Below are 18,065 nucleotides of genomic sequence, written 5' to 3'. Positions count from 1 at the left end.
GAGCGCTAGAGGCATCAATCTAAACAACAATAACTCCACAAAGAGACTTAAATTACGATCCAAAAAACGAGGCATCAACATTTAAACGCGATATTCTTCATGGACTGTCAAAAAAGAATGCGTTATGTAAATTCAAGAGCGTTTTTTTCACAAATCCTCCGACCGCGGTAAGTACCTTTTGAATCGGTATAATGATACCTTATTAACAATTTACGGCCAAAGGTATGTGATTTAAGTGTTTAAAGTACCATTATTCCTATAATCCCGGTTAAAAAAAAGTCTCTATTGAAGAGACTTGAAAGCGTCTATAGCGAGATAAGCATCTCCAGACTATAATTTTTGATTGATAATACAATTTACTCTCAAAGTATAATATAAAAAAGTTTATTCGAAGCAAGATTATCATTATGGACTGTTGTGTATCGTGTTACCTTACTGTTGTGCGTACCGATCAGCCTTTTTTGACGAATGACAGGTCCCCTACGGTTAGAAAGGCAAATTAACAAACACAACACCGAACGATATCCTTCGGGATACAATTTATTGGGACCCGTAGTTCTATTGTGTTTCTGAAATGCTGCTAAGAACATCTTTGTTATTCTTTTGAGGATAAACGTTTTATAACTAATTGGCAATACTTTTACTAAGAAATAAACTTAACAACACGGAGAGACGCAAGAAGGGCGATTATAATTATTGGCCTACATTATATTATTGTAACAAAGGTGCATTTTCGCAAGAAAAATACTCATAAATCCCTAATACGTACGAACTTCAATCTTTGTGGCGTGAAAGATAACATGCGGGGCTTAAAAGTAAGTTTTTGTAAAACTTCGTCCAGGATTTAGGAGACATTTCTTGGTTTGTGGGACACATCGCGGTAAATTCGACAAAATGTTGCTCCGCGCCTCTCCACTTCAAACTTGGGCGGATGAAAAACTTTGCGAAAGGTATACATAAGGCCGTGAAGAACTTAAAAAGATACGACGAGTATTTTCAGAATTATAAAATTGTTGGATTGCTGCAATTTATTGGTTATATATATATATATATATATATATATATATATATATATATATATATATATATATATATATATATATATATATATATATATACAGTGTTCGAAGTGTTTTCGGAGCGCGAGCATTGAAGATGCCAAGTGAGATTTTGGCGAAACGTCTGCAGGATTCCAGTCGGAGTTCAACAATGGAGAAGGATACGATAAGAAAATGAAAGTATTACTCGAAGACCAAACAACTTAATAAAAAAATCAATTCACACAAATCTTCCAAAAAAAAAGCAAACGAAATTATATCAACTTGGGAAAATCAACTTTTCATTTCAACACATACTGCAAAAGAATTAAAAGTAATAATGCTTTGCCACCACGAATTTACGGTTTATCCAAACTGCACAAACCTAACATCCCATTAAGACCTATCGTATTCTGCATACAATCACCAAGAGAAAAATTATCTAAATATTTAAAAAATATATTAAAAAACGTTGCAAATCAAAATAAATTCTACATCAAAGACTGGATATACTTTATACAAAAAATAAAAAAATTAAAAATACCAGATGGCTACGTTCTAGTTTCGCTTGATGTCGTCGTGTCATTATACACCAACAAGATTAAAACAAAATGGGATAAAATTAAACTACACGCAGATATGATTTTTTAACAGCTTTAGATTTTACTCTAAAATCCACATTTTTTCAATACAAAAATATGTTCTATAAACATGTCGAAGGTTGTGCAATGGGTATGTCAATTTCAAACATAGTAGCATAACTTGTTATGGAATATCTAGAAGAAAATGTTATTAAAAACATTCAATTCAATTTACCTTTTCTTTATAGATATGTCAATATACTTCTTCAATAATTTCCACAAAAAAATACAATTCACACTTAAAATTGAGAACCAAAATACTATTAATTTTTTGGATTTATCCCTACATCACATACAAAATGAAATAAGAACAAGTTGGTATACTAAGAAAACAAAATCATCACGTTATCTAAATTTTAAATCTAATCATCCCCATGCCCAAAAAAAATCCGTCCTAATAGGTCGCGCAGAGAGAACAATAATGTTATCCGATCCAGAATATAGACCAGCCGCAATTGAAAAAATAAATACAGACTTCTAGAAAATAATTATCCCAAAAACTTAAAATTAATAATATATTTAGTAAACGTACCAACGAATTTTATAATAATGTAAACAAAAATCAAAATCCTCAAAGCAAATATATATCACCACCATATATACCTGGGTTATCAGAAAAACTCCAAACCATTTTCAAAGAACACAAAATTCAAATATTACACAGAAGTTGTAATTTACAAAAAACATATCTCTTCACTAAACTCAAAGCAAAAATTCCAGTTCAAAAAAGAAATAATATAGTATATGAAATTCCATAGTGCGATAGTGTCCATATAGGATAAACAAGACAGTATTTAAAAAATAGAATCAACGGACATAAGTATGACAAAAAAATAAAACAGCTCTTCATACTCATTGTGACAACATCAAACACACACTTAATTTTCAACAAGTTAAAGTTCTACTAACAGAATGTAACACCAAAAAAAGAGAACTTTATGAAAATATAGAACTCCAAAGAAACAAAAAATCAATTAATTACAAAACCGATTCTAAAATCCTTCACAAAATATATCGTTCAATTTTAAAAAATTAAAATTAAATTGTCCAATATATTTGCTAATAAAAAAACATCGTTATCTGCTTTGCATCCCAATCCAATCCGCATAAAATATTTGATGACAAATTATGTTTATTTTAAAAATGTAATATAATAACGCAACGTCAAATGTCATTAATTGTTATATATGTCACTTATACAAAATAAGATTATTTTGAAAAAGATCGAAATTATATAAATTATTGCCGATATGCAAAGATCTTCAATCATTTTTTCAATAAATATTTAGAGATATGTCATGTGAATGTAGCTAAAGAGCTTGGCTGGCTATAGATAGATAGATAGAGAGATAGATACATAGATAGATAGATAGATAGATGGATAGATGATAGATGGTCTATAACTTATTTGGTGCCATTTAGATTTAATATAATTATTACAATAACATTATGAATAAAAAAATATATTTTCTTTGTTGTCTGGTTTTTGTTAAAAAATAATAATAAATTCTGCAAGTACCATATGAAGAGTCCCAGTTCAAAAATGGTGTCCAATAAAAGAGGCGGTTTTTATTGTTTCCACTTCTTATTCCATTAAATCTTGGTCATTATAGAGCAACATCTATAGAGACCAAGGGCGATTTTGTTAAAAGCATTTTTTTTTGCGTATATATATATATTTATTTACCGAACATTTCGATAAAATATCGTGACTGACGATCGTCGGGGGTGCGGTTAAGATACAAGATTTCAGTGCTCCTTGTCGATATGGAACCGATTGAACTAAATAGAGAGAGCATACTGTCCCCATAAGAATGATCATCGGTGGCGCCCAACGAAACGGCTTGACGAAGTTGAAGTATCACAATAACAACCCCCTGGTTGAGTGCTCGCGTTTATGTCCCATGTTCTCGAAATTCGGTTTTTATGACGTCATCACGTGTCCCTTTATTAGGGAATTAGACTCTGGGCACTGAACTTCCACGAGTAGTGTTGTATACGTGAAAATTATGACTATATACAACGCATCCAGAGGTAAAAAAAATTTTTACCCTCCGAAAATTGTTGGGTCGGTTGGAACTTAATTTTATTGCTAGACTGAACTAGGAGTAATAATAAAAATAAAAAAGTTGAAATTACTATGCTTCTGGTTTATTTTATCTTCATCAGTGTCACGTAACCAAATAAAGGATGCAGAACTTTGACTAAATAGGCGCAGAAGGTCTAATGCGATTCGGGGAAACAATTTTGATTAGTTCCGGCAATCATATTGCGTCTTCTGACATCAACCAAAGATGGTGCAGTTGACTCCTGATAAGTGCCGCTTGTATTCGTATCCGTTTCATTAGCCAAAACTATCCAGTCTTCACTTGGTTACGAGCCCCCGATTATCTAGAGTTAAAACCCATGATTCCTACCTTCATCTATAAACAAACTAAGTAACTTTTTTTTCTCTCTAATTGCAACAAATATTTATTTAACAAAATATACAGTGCCGGTGTTTTGACAAATATCTCTAAACAGTGCTTAAAACTCTGTCGTCGAGAATACTACATTTAAGTAAGTTACAGTGTGGGTACAAATATTTAAATAGATGCTAGCCTATCTGAATACCAAGAATCTAGTTTTCAAGTTTTTTAACAAAGAAACTCAATTTATTTGCAGACTGTACAGCTCTTAGTAAATCATTACAAGTGCTATAATATTGGTTCTCATCTTAATCTGATTGTTTATAATTATATAATAAATATAATACATTGTTCGATTTGCAGAAGTGAACTCAACTTAAAGATATTTAGTTCTTTGACTATTTTGTTGTATTTTGTTGCATCCTTTGAAAATTATTTTTGATATAAGTTCCCCATATAGGAAATCGATATATAAAACGAGCAATAAAAAAGTATTGTAGATCATGTCCTTAGATTTTTCAATAAATAACTTCTACATTTAAATATTGCAGCTATCATAGGTGCAATTATCTTATCTGTAGTATTTACATGCTCGTTCTAACTTAATTTGCCATCTATTTGCCATCTTAAATATCTAATATTATTTACTTGCTTTAGAGGGGTGTTATTAATATTTCTCTTTATATTTTGTATTAGTTTATATTTTTGCTTAAATACCATACATTTTTTATTTTTTATCTATATCAATTTTTTATGTATATGAATTTTTAATTTATTACTATACAACCAATCCACATGTTTCCTGACGTCACTGTTGACCTCTTCACGTAGGATATTTTCGTCTTCACCTGTCATTTACACTATCACTTATCACTATCATTTACAAATGTAAAATAGCGTGAGATTGGCAAGTTTTAATTTTAAAACATATATAGAGAGTACATAAAAGTTTAAACTAAATTAAGCATAGCTCCAGTGATATACTACTATACTAAAACTAATCTCTTTGCAATCTAATGCCTTTGAAACATGATTGCCGCGTATATCACTTTGAGTGCTACTGTTTTTAAGGAAACCATACTAGAATTTGTCCGCTTCAACTGTATTTTTAATGTGTTGTAACAAGCGCTTTTTTGTGTTTTTGTACGATTTTAGAAAAAATGCGCAGTATTAAGATAGGCCTGCCATTATCCTTTTCTCTTTTACAACCCTTTAAAAACGGCGCTAATTTAGCTTGTTTTTAACTTATCTGGAAAAACACCTGTGGAAATCGCATTATTTATTAGCTTTTTGTTAATTGTTATCACATTTTCCTATAAAAATATGTCTTTTACTGTTACGTCAGTACAGTTTTTTTTAGTTTCAATGTAATTTCCCCGATACCATTTTCATTTGTTAGCTTTGTATTCACTTCTAACATCTTTAAATTTTTGACTACCGTTGGGTCTTTCGATGGTGATCTCGTTTTCCAAGTCACAAACAATGGGGGCAAAATGGTCATTCAGGTGTTAAGCAATTTCCTTTTGAGTATCCATTTCTCGATTATCTTTGATAATACTACTAATCCGTGGTTCAATGGTTTTATCTTGTAGGAACTTATTGATAAAACACCACTGTTTTTTGACATTTTCGCATGCTTGACTTGACTTGGTTTTTCAGTTTCATTACCGAGATCTTTAACTTCTAATATTTTGATAAATTGTGAATAAATTTATTAGGTACAGGTATTTATATTTTTTAAAATTATTTTTGAATTGTCTTCGATAGTATATAAAATTTTTACTAACCGGTACAACAACTGTTCACATTGCTTTTTATTTTCACACTTAAAAAGTAAAAGACATTGTGAGATAGAACAAGCAGATCACAGAGCAGACGACCGTAAGGATATCATTAGTGGCGAGCTTAATGGTTTTTCGAATTTACGAAAGGGCAAAAACTGTAGATAATGCCAGTTTTTTTGTTTGTCTATTAAACTAAAAGTTTGTTTGTTTGTTTGTTATGTTATTTTAAATGAAACATCCTGTGTATTTCGCCATTTTTTGAATCCTTGGTTAAAATAAAGGTAACTTTTTAAAGAAATTCCCATTCGAAAATGCAAGAAATTGAGGTTATGTGTTTTTTTTTTATATTTTGAATGCCTCATATAAATTTTTTTGTGACGCTACTGATACAGGTATTGAAAGGAAAATTCAACCACAGACTAAGGAGATGATGCACTACTCAATCAGTTTGACAGTCGCGCCTCAGCTTATAATAGGTGTCCCAAATAGGTAGTGCCGTTTGAGCGAATTTAATTAACAAACTAACCAAAACTTGCAAATTCACATTTGAAGAAACATTTAATGGTTAATTATTTAGCTTGATTGAAAATACCTAATAACAAAACAAATAATTAAAGTTTAATTAAAACTATAACTTATTTAAAATACAAATAAAATATATACTAACAAAAAACTTGACAACTATGAACTTTTTAAAAAGAATATGAAAAACAACAAAAACACACAGAAACGTCAAAGTTTGTTTATGCGTAAAAAAATGATTGTGATGTCATAGCCTACATTTTCAAATGTTTTAATATTTCTGTGTTGTTTTGATGCAAGATGAAACGAGCATTTTAGGAAGCACATTTTTAACTAAACTTTATGGACCGAATTAACGAACATTTTTTAGTTAACTTTTTTTTAATAGATTTATTTATTCAAATTTTTTACCTTGGTTAGTTAGCCTATAAACTTTAATTATTTTATTTTATTTGGTATTTTCAATCAAGCTAGATAATTAACTTTAAATAAGAATTCTGAAGCTTTATTAAATGTGTATTGTTACCAACAGGTTTTATTTGTATATCTGGAATATTATATCTTTAAAAGAAGTAGGACCATGCTGCTATCTCCTATGGGTTTCCGGATCGTATAGTGGATCGTTTTATTTGGCAAACGGTGTACGTAATTTACAAAAGAAACCTAATCGGAAGAAATAAAAACGCGTGCATCTGACAGATTAATAAAACAAAATAAAGCAAATGTAGCAAACATGAGATAAACGCGGGGCCTGCGTTTGAATAAAAAAAAGAGTGGCCCATAAAGTTCGGAAAGTCAAGTAATTGGAAAAAAGCCTCCGGGGAGGGTGTTTTACGCACTGACCACTTGAACCCCCCAGTCTCAATGGCGAAACCCGCATTCGGGAGCGAATATTTTATAACAAAAAATGTGACCGAAAATACGATCGTGTAGTTGACTTCGAACCCATGAATAAAATATCGGATATTTTACGAAACGTTTAACACAAATTTTGTTATTCATTGTTAAGTTCTGGTGTTCGATATCGATTTATTATCGCGCTGAGGATACTATTTGGTTACATTCGGCCAATTTAAACGTTTAGTTTAGTTGTGGTCACATTCCTTGGAATGGTATGGTATGTAGTCTCTATAGACCACGTATATATTGGTTTCTAATAAAACTATACTATAAACTCCATTAAATTGGGTAATATAATCGAATAGTATTCGCGTACGGCGTGAAAGAAGATATACAAAAATATTGAAGTCAAATTTCCATTCCGTTTGAGTAAATTTAATCCTAAATGGACCGCAGAGCATCCTCTCGGATCTAGAAGTTTTACCGCGATTTTGAAAGGTCAAGCACATAACAGTATAAAACGAACTTTACAAATTCATGCAAATTATATGTTTTTGTACGTGCATATAAACGCTTACTAGCAAGAATGCACATGTAAATTCTACCTGCTTTACATTTTATGTCGCTTTATGATCTCCGATTTTTCGAATCGGAGGTATAAAGTTAAAGCTCTGCAAGGATTTTCTCGGTTTGGCTTCGTTATGAGGTATTATTAGGAGGTCTCATTGTTCGGTGGATACAGAGCATTTTAAAATATTGAGGGTGGCCTTATTATTTCGATGTTGAAAAAAAAAAACAAACTCCTCATCAAATACGGATATTTTAATGTTATGATATTACTCATTGATTAACATAAAAATACTTCATATACAGATAACAATATATATATATATATATATATATATATATATATATATATATATATATATATATATATATATATATATATATATATATATATATATATATATATATATATATATATATAACAAAGATATGCGGGGAGAATGAAATGGAAGGGACGAAGAATGATACACTGTTGACATATTTGTTAAAGATCTTCTCTAACCAAAACTAATGAAATCGTTTTTCCCTCCCGCTTCATTCCTTTAAAATATCCGAGTAACTTTTTGCACCTAACCGGGCATTTGATCTAGGGTACGAATAAATTTTTCGTTATCTGTATAATTGACAGTGGTTGAGAAACAAGCATCAGCTAGCTTTAATTTAGTTGGAGAAGGTTACACGGATCACTCCCAACCTATTTTTCGCGGGCACAGAATCACGCCTCTGCACTACTATACTCTTTTAGAAATACACACAAAAAAGTGGATGAAATAAACATCACTTAACAAATTCTAATCTTGAAATTCATAAATTTAAATTAATCAAATGTAATAACAACTATCATGATAAAATAAAAAAATAAAATTGTTCACAAAATTTCTGGATTTCCTCCTACGTCGGTTTTCGTTGAGTCAGTTTCCGTATGGCTCTGAAGAAGCCAACATAATGATTGGCGAAACGTTAGCAAGTTTGAACCAACAAAAATCAACGCAGGAGGAATCCAGAAGTTTTGTGAAAAGTATTACAGTAGCCTGTGGGAGTTTCTTTGAAAAAAAAAACATAAAATAAAATTTTGAGATTCAAGATTTAAAAAATATATTACGAAATATTTCCCCTCAAATTGTTTTTATAGACTGGAAGACTATCTGAATATTATCATGTTTGTCTATAAAAATTTTATTGTGATAGTTTTTTTATTGTTTAGTTTTCTTTGTTTGGTATTTTTTTATCTGATATGTCTTTTCTATCTATTTTTTTTTTGCTTACTATAATGTACTTGAAAAATTGTACGAATATAGTCTTTTTATTCCATTCTAAAGGTTTAATAAAGATCAAAATATATTAAATATAATTTAAAAAAAAGAACTATAGTGAGCGGTGTCGAAACTTCTAAAAATGAAACCAAAACTAAGAAATAGAAAAAATAAATATATAAAAAGCCGAAATAATAACAATGAGTAAAAAGAGTATTTGGTTTGATAATAGGTCCGCTAACATAAGAAATAGAGTCGTGCCAGTTTTTAAGAAGGGCAGTTGCCAGTTACCGGAGAACAATCGTCCGGTAACAATTTGAAATAGTTTTTCAGAGTATGCTTTCTTAGAGAGATTAATGTATTTTTTAGATAAATATCATAGTTTTATAGATAACCAACATGGCTTCCGAAAAGATAGAAGCACTTTAACTGCTGGTTGTTCATATTTCCGTAGGATAATTTCTTTTATCGGGGACGGTAAGTGCCCGGTTGGAATTTTTTGCGACCTAAGTCGGCCGTTTGAAATTCAGGAAGCTCTGCACTCTTCGGGTCAGTGGTTTTTTTGGAAGATCGTTCTCAATTTGTATCCCGTAAGTTTTATAAAGGTAAGAGAATGGAAAGCGTATATACGCATAGAGATGGGTGTCCCTCAAGGTTCAGTTTTAGGCGCTGTACTTTACATATTATATGTAAATTGTATCTTGAAAATTTTGTGATGTATGCGGATGATTTTTCCTTGGTGTTGTAGTGTGGAAATGACGATGACCTCTCAGAGAAGTGCTGTGGGGTACTGGATAGCTTGATGACATGGTTTGGAAATATTAATCTATATTTCAACGCAAGCAAAACCCAAACTATAAGGTTTGATAATTATCAGAAACAATGTGCTAATTTTAATATCTGTTTAGTCAATGACAATGTCGCTGGTTCTTAGGATTGAGTTTGGATAAATGTTTAAACTGGAAGTCTCATTGTGATACTCTTATTTCAACTCTAAATAGTGTAAATTATCTTTTTACAAATCTTTGTGAGATTTTAACTAGACAATAGTTGTTTAATTTATACTATGCGAAGGTGGAGTCATGATTACGTTATGGAATCTATTTGTGGGGAGCATATTTCCAAGTATACATCTTGTAGGGGTTTATTTGCCCAGTACAAAATTCTGAAACTGGCGAGTCTATGGATTTTTAAAATGTCGTTGTATGTGTTTAACAATTTATCGAATTTTAAGTTAGTTGGTGACTTACGTTCTAGGCATACAAGACAGAGCGGTAAGCTGCCTGTCCTCTAATGTAGCCTGTAGACGACTTCGAGGTCACCTGATTATTTAGATGTTCGTATTTTTATCAATGTTCCATTGGAGTTAAGAGACACAAGTTTAAAACCTTGTCTATTGCCTATTTAAAAAACGATTAAATATATTTTTGTTCTCCAAAATATTTTATAGTCTAGACGAATTTTTTGGAGTAAATGTTTTTTTATATGTCTATGTATATTGTACCTATTATGTATTTTGACCATTCCTATACAATTTCGTAGTTGTCTTTGGGAAAATAAATATTATTATTATTATTAATTCAAAACGAGGAGTTTCTCTTTGATATTTGATTTCGAGTCCCCTTGTATACACTTTTTAAAACGCACTTACCTCAACCAACTAACTACAACTGATCAAAACTCTAATTAAAATGACAACAAAATAAATGGAAATATTTTGACTGAATAATAACATCAATAATAATAAACGGGTATTCACTGCGGCAGACTAAAACCGGCAATGCCGCATCGCAAACACAAGGAGCTTGACCTACATTGCACATGCAAAGCTGCAGATGTGCAATCAATAATCCCGGCTGATGACAAAAGGGATGCCACGCATAATGCATGTGCTTGAAGTTTTTAAAAGTCCTGCGTTAATTACGCCTTGAATGTTTTCTGCGTAGGGGATTGTTGTTTGTTCTTCTATAGTGGAAGGAATTGCGGGTTGATCGTGAATAGGTGCGAACTCAAATTGTCAAAGCATTGTTGAACGTTTTCAGTAGAAGCGGGTCAAGTACGACCTGAGCAATGCAACCTCTAATATCTAAAGTCGGTTTTACACATTTTCGTTGACTTCTTATATGCGGTAAAATTTAAATGACAACCTCAACGATAAAAACCGTCCTATAAATGAACTACTTGACAGCGAAACATCTATTTAAAATTTAAAAAACAAGGTAGAGATTTCAGATTTTTGGATTTCATAATATTACTTGAAATAATAATATTACTTTATTAATTAAATTATTAAATTTATTAATCTATTTTATTTCCATTGGTTGGAATATTAATGTTTTTAAAGTAATGCAGCAATAAATAAACTCGATGTTGTGTCTCAAGGTATATCCTCTTGGTATTTGACGGCCCCGAAAAAGTAATTACGATCTTCATACCTATTGCTACTGGGTAAATCCAATAACCCAACATTTCTATTTTTCAAAACTTCTGGACTCCTCCAGCGTCGGCTTCTGTTGAGTCGAACTTACTAACGTTTCACCAAGCATCCTGTTGGCTTCTTCAGAGCTTCACTGAAACTGGCTCACATTTTACTCTATACCTGGTTACATATTGTTTGAGGGGGGGCAGAGTTAAATTATTGGTATATATTGGTGACAGGTGACCTGAGTCGCTGTTAAGATTGTTAATTTGCTTGCTCTTGGATTTTTCGTTGGTAGAAGAATTAATTACGTGCAAGAATTTTAGTTTATCGAAGAATTTAATATCCGGTTTCGTGATTGAGTAAAATACGAGAAAGTTTCAGTCAACCTCTGAAGAAGGCAACATGATGATTGGCGAAACGCAGGAAGAATCCAGAAGTTTTGTAAAAAGTATTACAGTAGAGAGCGGAAATTACTTTGAAAAAAAAAACAATAATTTATTCATAGCTGAATGACAAGATGAGGGCGAGTCAGGTCGATGTCGACCACGTGCCGGCTGATATCAGTGACAGCTTCTTTGGAGTATATTACAAATTTTTACGTTATGTCTCACTGTCTGGAAAATATGTGTACATATCATTGCAAATTCAACCCCATTTGTGACACCAAATTAAATCAAGTGTAAGGGCAGGAAACGTCACTCTTACTTTAAGTAGGCTGAACCTGAAAAATTGCAGTACAGGACATTTTTAAAATTTAAGAATTTTACATTTACATACAAAATAACTATTATAAAATAAGATTTAGATTTTGAATAAAAACATACTTGTTTAGGTAATTAATATGTAGTTCCATCGCATTTTCCACCACTACAAATCTGATTTTTTAACACCTATATAAACATTCTTAATTAATCCTTTCTTCTTCTCATTTATGATAAGATAATTAATTCAATAATAGCGAATAATAATAAGAATAATAGCAATAGTTTTCATTAAAAGAGATAGGACACATACATATAAACATTCTTAAAAATTTCATAGGATATCAGCGGACCTTTTCTTTTAACATTAGCATTAATAATGATGCCTACATCCAAGGAGGTATATAGGATTTTACGTTTAGGCGTATGAGGTCAGTGTTATCGTAGTCGAGACATAAACGTATTTTACATCATAAAGAGTTACGACGAATGGCAGATTTCAGTTGGTGCCAAACATGTTCAATGGGATTAAATATACAGTGGGAAGATGGAAGCCTTAAAACTGTATGCCCTAGATTTTTTGCATAATTATCACAGACGTATTCCTTTTGTAGGTTCAAGCTTTGTAGAACCTCAATTAATTGTTTTTTGGCATAATATTCGTGAAAATAAATATTGTTATTATACATGTACTTTTGGATTGTTGCTTTTGTGTCACATGAGGAAGAGGTTTTAGTCAACTGTTTACTGTGATAACTTGCATTGTCCATTACAATGACGCCATTAGGAGGAATGTTTGGAACTAGTTTGTTTTTAAATCAACTTTCAAATAAATCAACGGTGGTGTCTTCATGGTAATCCACAGAAGAATCCATTTATATAAAAAAATGTTATTCTTTTACCTCTTTTTTTATCAGTTGAGTCAACCCAACCCTTTTCCGGCGTATCATAAGTGTCGAACCAGGTTTCACCCAAGTAAATAATTGGCCTTTGTGTTCTCTGTAAATCCTAATTTTTTCTAGATATTCCAGTAGCCATTTCCGAATTCTAAAAGATTCCATTAAAACTTGCCTTTTGACAATTTTTTTAAATCTAAAAGCCATGTATTGAATATACTTCCATAAGGTAGTTCTGGCACATTTAACACCGGTTTCATCTTTTTCAAGCCTCCCAAATAAGATATCTAATGTAGGTGCGTTTTGTTCCTCGTATAACTGGTAAATTTTACGCCGTATTATATCTTGATCACTTTCATCTACACTCGAGAAAATGTCAGCATCGCTTCTTTTTTTCCTTGCTGAAATGGGATTATTCGCAATTTTCCATACAGTTGATGTTGGAATTTTCGTCAATGTGGCCGTTTCTTCTAAAGATGCTTGCTTGCTAGCACCACGTTCAATAAGAGTCAAATAAACATTGTTTATAACTTCCTTAGTCTCAATAGAATAGTGTTTTCTACATTTGGGCGGGAGCATCTCCTGAGATACACTAGACTCGCACATATTTTGCATAATTCGCGCACGATTCAACACACGCTGTATTTCACACGAAATAAGAATGATTACTAATAAACTTAAACTAAGTGGGTATAAAATTATTGTATATTACGGAATACAATTTTAACTGAATTTAAATTCCGAAACTTTAGATAATAATCTTGTTGCATTGTATGTTAATGATCACCTTTGGATAATCCCATTCAAAAGCAATTGGTCACTTTCTTATATCTATGAACAGACCATACCAGTCAAAGTTTCGCGACCATGCGGCCCCATAAATTTTTCTGGGCAATTTATTTGTCAACACCTTCAGCAATGGGCGTAAATTCGATAAAGGGTTGGCCCCAAAATAATTTACATAATATTCGGGATGCGGTTGATCATTTACATCGTACGCAGGGACACAATTAAAATGCTTTATATTTATAGTGAGATCGTCGATATGTTATTCCACTACTTATACACGGTGACGTGGACAAGTGAAAAATTGTAATGTTTTGTAAACAAATGCGACAACGAATTACATATCCATTAATTATATGCCACACAGCGTGTAGTGTTTTCGGTTAATTCGTATTTTTATCACGCGTTGCGGTCCAAATATCGTCATTTAACGAAACAATACCTAATGAATCTCCCACCGAATACATTTGTATGGCGAATTGATAACGACACGAGCGAATCGAAAGCAATAATTTTGTATTAAACTCACCCTAGTGCGTTTCGTTGACACGTTTTGATAGTTCGGGTTCCATTCAGTCACCTGAAACGCAAAAATAAAATCAGTACCACGGCAATGAGGTATAAATGGGTAATAATTTTGAAATAAAAGGAGGCGTACTTTAATCTTTTTCTAATTCTGAGGTATGTATGTTGATATGCGATTTTTTTCACAAAGCTATAATTGCAGTTTGATTTTTCAAAATCTGTAAAAACATTTTTCTTGTTTAGGTTCTTTTAAACGTTTATTAAAGAAGCCATTTTCTTATGTAAACCAAAAAAATCAAGTTTTAGAAAAGTCCAAGTCCACTATATGGGTTTCGGATAAAGATAAAGATAGCTTTATTTCCACAAGACTTGAGTTATAAGTGTTGAATATTGTCAGTATAATACAAATATAAATAATATAAAGTTATGTTGGTATAATTAATTAATTCATAATAATAACAATGTTAGGCAAATAACAAATATATATACAATTACAAACAACGAATACGTATTAAAAGGCATCACAAGAAAGAAGATCCAGCATATCAAGGCATAGTTAAGACAGGAATAGACATAGGAAAACTAGTACATTTTTACCAAGAGAAAAGCAACCTGATGGCGGAGCTTCCATGTAACAAAGCAATGTTCGAACCAGAAGAGCCTCGAGACTACATAAACTCCGCATTTTACAACACTATTCTGTTAGATTGTGCTTTCACTGAAGCGTACTAGTAAACTCTTATTTAAATCCCGTGTTGAAAAGGTGATCGTCTTAGTTTGACTTTCGTTAGTATCAATTTATTAATTTCGGTATAATGTTTCATTTGCTCGACAGTTGGCTTGGTGGCAATGCTGCAGAAAGGGCTAACTACGTCATCCACAAAAAGGGAAACGTAAATATGGGGGAAAGATGAAAACACATAATTTATAAACACTATAAACAATACAGGACCGAATAAACTTCCCTGAGGTACACCGCAATTCACTGACCTGGAGTCAGAGACGTATATAACTGCGTACAACCCCCAAACTAACCAAAACTATGCAATTTAAGGCGTTATCTCTGATGCCATATGAACGACGCATGCTGTTTGCTGCCTTTGCTTATAAAAAGATGGATTGGCATCCCGCGTTCATCGCTTTTTTCGAAAACCAAATTGCATGCCGGAAAAAGGTCACGACTTTCCCAAAAATGTTGAAAGTCTTGAATGCAGTGCTCTTTCGAAGATTTTTGAAAAAACAGATAGGAGTGCACTAGCTCTGTAATAAATAATTATTGCACCGTTCTTTTTTCGATCGCCGCGTGATTAATATCATTATAATTTATAAAAAATACAAAAATGTTTTGTAAAAAAACTTAGATGCATAGAAACTTCGACTTTTAAAACGTACCACTGAACTATAAAAGTCGAAAATAATTTGAAGTTGCTAGTTCTATATTCCAAATTGCCTAAATTACAGTACAAGAAAATATTTTACAAAAACAGCGAAAATGCATAGAACATACTAATAAAAAAAACAGAATAGTGGACAATAATAGTAATGTCTGTATGTCGCAAATATTTTTTCTTCATAAATTTTAGACCTCGGGGCAAACCTTTTCCAGTACGTATGGGTGTCTTATTTCAATACGATTGTACAAAAAAATTTGATCACCCAAAACAAAGCAAATAAAGGAAACTGCGTAATATAATGGAGTGTGGATTGCTGATTTTTAAAATTTTCAAGTATTAGTCATACGGCGAGTATGAAATTAATTTGGAACAATTCTTGGTACAAAATAATCACCAAATAAATCGTTATGCGATGAAAACAATAAATTCATGAGTTCGATTATATTTATTACACGCCCCTTGATCATGACGTATGGATCGTATGTGGTGGTGGCTCCGAAAGTGCGATTAGAGAGTCTGGTAACTACCTACGATAATCTGGCAGTCAATCATAACTCGATTACAGTTGTAAAATTAAAAACCCTATACATTGCGCAATATCGTGGACAGCACAGGCTCTATACGCGTCGCATCGCCAATATATTCAGAATTTTATGCAAATATTGCAATAAACGTGTGCAGGCTCGTGTTAAATCATGGCGTAATATAGGCATATAGAATTAATATGTAATTTAGCAGTATGATTAAATACTGCCATTTGCGCAAATGCTTATTCGAAACTAAATTCGTCAATTTTATGCTTTCAAAAGAAATCCGGAAACTTTATATTACCAATGGTAAATAAGAACAAATAATGGCTTGAACTGAGGTGGCTTTTACTTGATGAAAATCCATTTATCAAAGTAAATAAGAACTAAAAGTTCAGATTTTCACGAAATTATATATTTTTACATGACAATTGTTTCGACAAAACACACACACACACACACACACATACACGAACACACAGATTTTAAACCAAAATTTGCAATAAAATTTTTTTTTGAATTAATCAACAAAATTAAAGATATCAAAATCCCCTCTAACGCAACACTATTGTCTTTTGATGTACAAAACTTATTTAGCAGTATTCCACTTATGCATGTGATAGATTTAGTAGATTTCACCCTAATTTGGGAACAAGTTAACCTATTGGTGAAACAAGATTTATTACATTGCTTAATAGTATCTTTAGACCAAAATTATTTTGAAAGTAATGGACAGATTTACATCTCTAAGGAAGGTTTGATTATGGGAAACCCACTTATTTATTTGTTAGCCGAGATTTTTATGGATAACTCGGAAAATATCATACTAGAACATCCTTTAAGTAAAAGTTTTCTATGGTGGTATAGATACGTGGATGATGTCTTTGCTTGCTTTATTGGAACGGACAGACAATTGAATTCTTTTTTAAATTACATTAACTCATTACATAATCGTATAAAATTCACTATCGAGATTGAACAGGATAACTCTATTAATTTTTTAGACTTAAATATTACGAAAACGCAAAACAAATTAGATTTTTCCATTTGTCATAAACCTTCACACACGGACACAGTCATACTTAACAGCTGAAATCACCCTTATACACACAAAATGGTTCCATTTCACTCTTTTATACACAGACTTCTTAATTCGCCAATCTCAACAGAAAATAACAACAAAGAACTTAATATCATTAGACAAACTGCACTGACCAACGGCTTATAGATAAAATGATGAATAAAAAAAAATCCAGACAACAGTAAACTCTATTTATCCGAAACCTAATACAGAACACGAACAATTTAAAACAATTACATACATAGGAGAACCTAGTGAAAATGTTTCAAAACATTTGTCAAAATGTGGTTTAAAAATAGCTTTCAGAACTAACAACACAATAAAACGAATTGTCTAAAATCTCAAAAATCAGGTGTCTACAGGTTGAAATGCGGATCTTGTCCTAAAATTTATATTGGACAAACAGGAAGATCCTTCAAAAAACGCATTAACGAAGATAAAAGAGCCTTTAAAGACAATAGTCTAGATTCTAATTATGCTACACACTTAAACACAGAAAAACACATTTTTGGCGACCATTTTGATATTTCACATACAGCCACAAAAAGTGGAAAATTAAAATTATTGGAAGCCGTGGAGATTAACAAAATGATACATTTAAATGTATTTCTTAATGATCAATTAGATTTAAATACCTTTCCTTTATTGAACTTCAATTCTCACAACAACATTAATTAATGT

General features: G+C 31.7%; 1 long non-coding RNA gene across 2 annotated transcripts in view; it reads right to left on the bottom strand.

Moving 5' to 3' along the window:
* The window catches only part of LOC132708836 (uncharacterized), a 367,983-nt gene that overhangs the window by 58,311 nt on the left and 291,607 nt on the right, over positions 1–18,065 (bottom strand). For both annotated transcript variants that reach the window (XR_009620036.1, XR_009620037.1), the window contains one exon: positions 14,387–14,437. This is a non-coding gene — a long non-coding RNA (uncharacterized LOC132708836). The remainder of the gene's footprint in view (positions 1–14,386; positions 14,438–18,065) is intronic.

This window comes from Cylas formicarius, unplaced genomic scaffold (assembly GCF_029955315.1).
Source record: "Cylas formicarius isolate icCylForm1 unplaced genomic scaffold, icCylForm1.1 PGA_scaffold_12__32_contigs__length_19106922, whole genome shotgun sequence".
NCBI lineage: Eukaryota > Metazoa > Arthropoda > Insecta > Coleoptera > Brentidae > Cylas > Cylas formicarius.
This window is presented reverse-complemented; position numbering and strand designations above follow the sequence as displayed.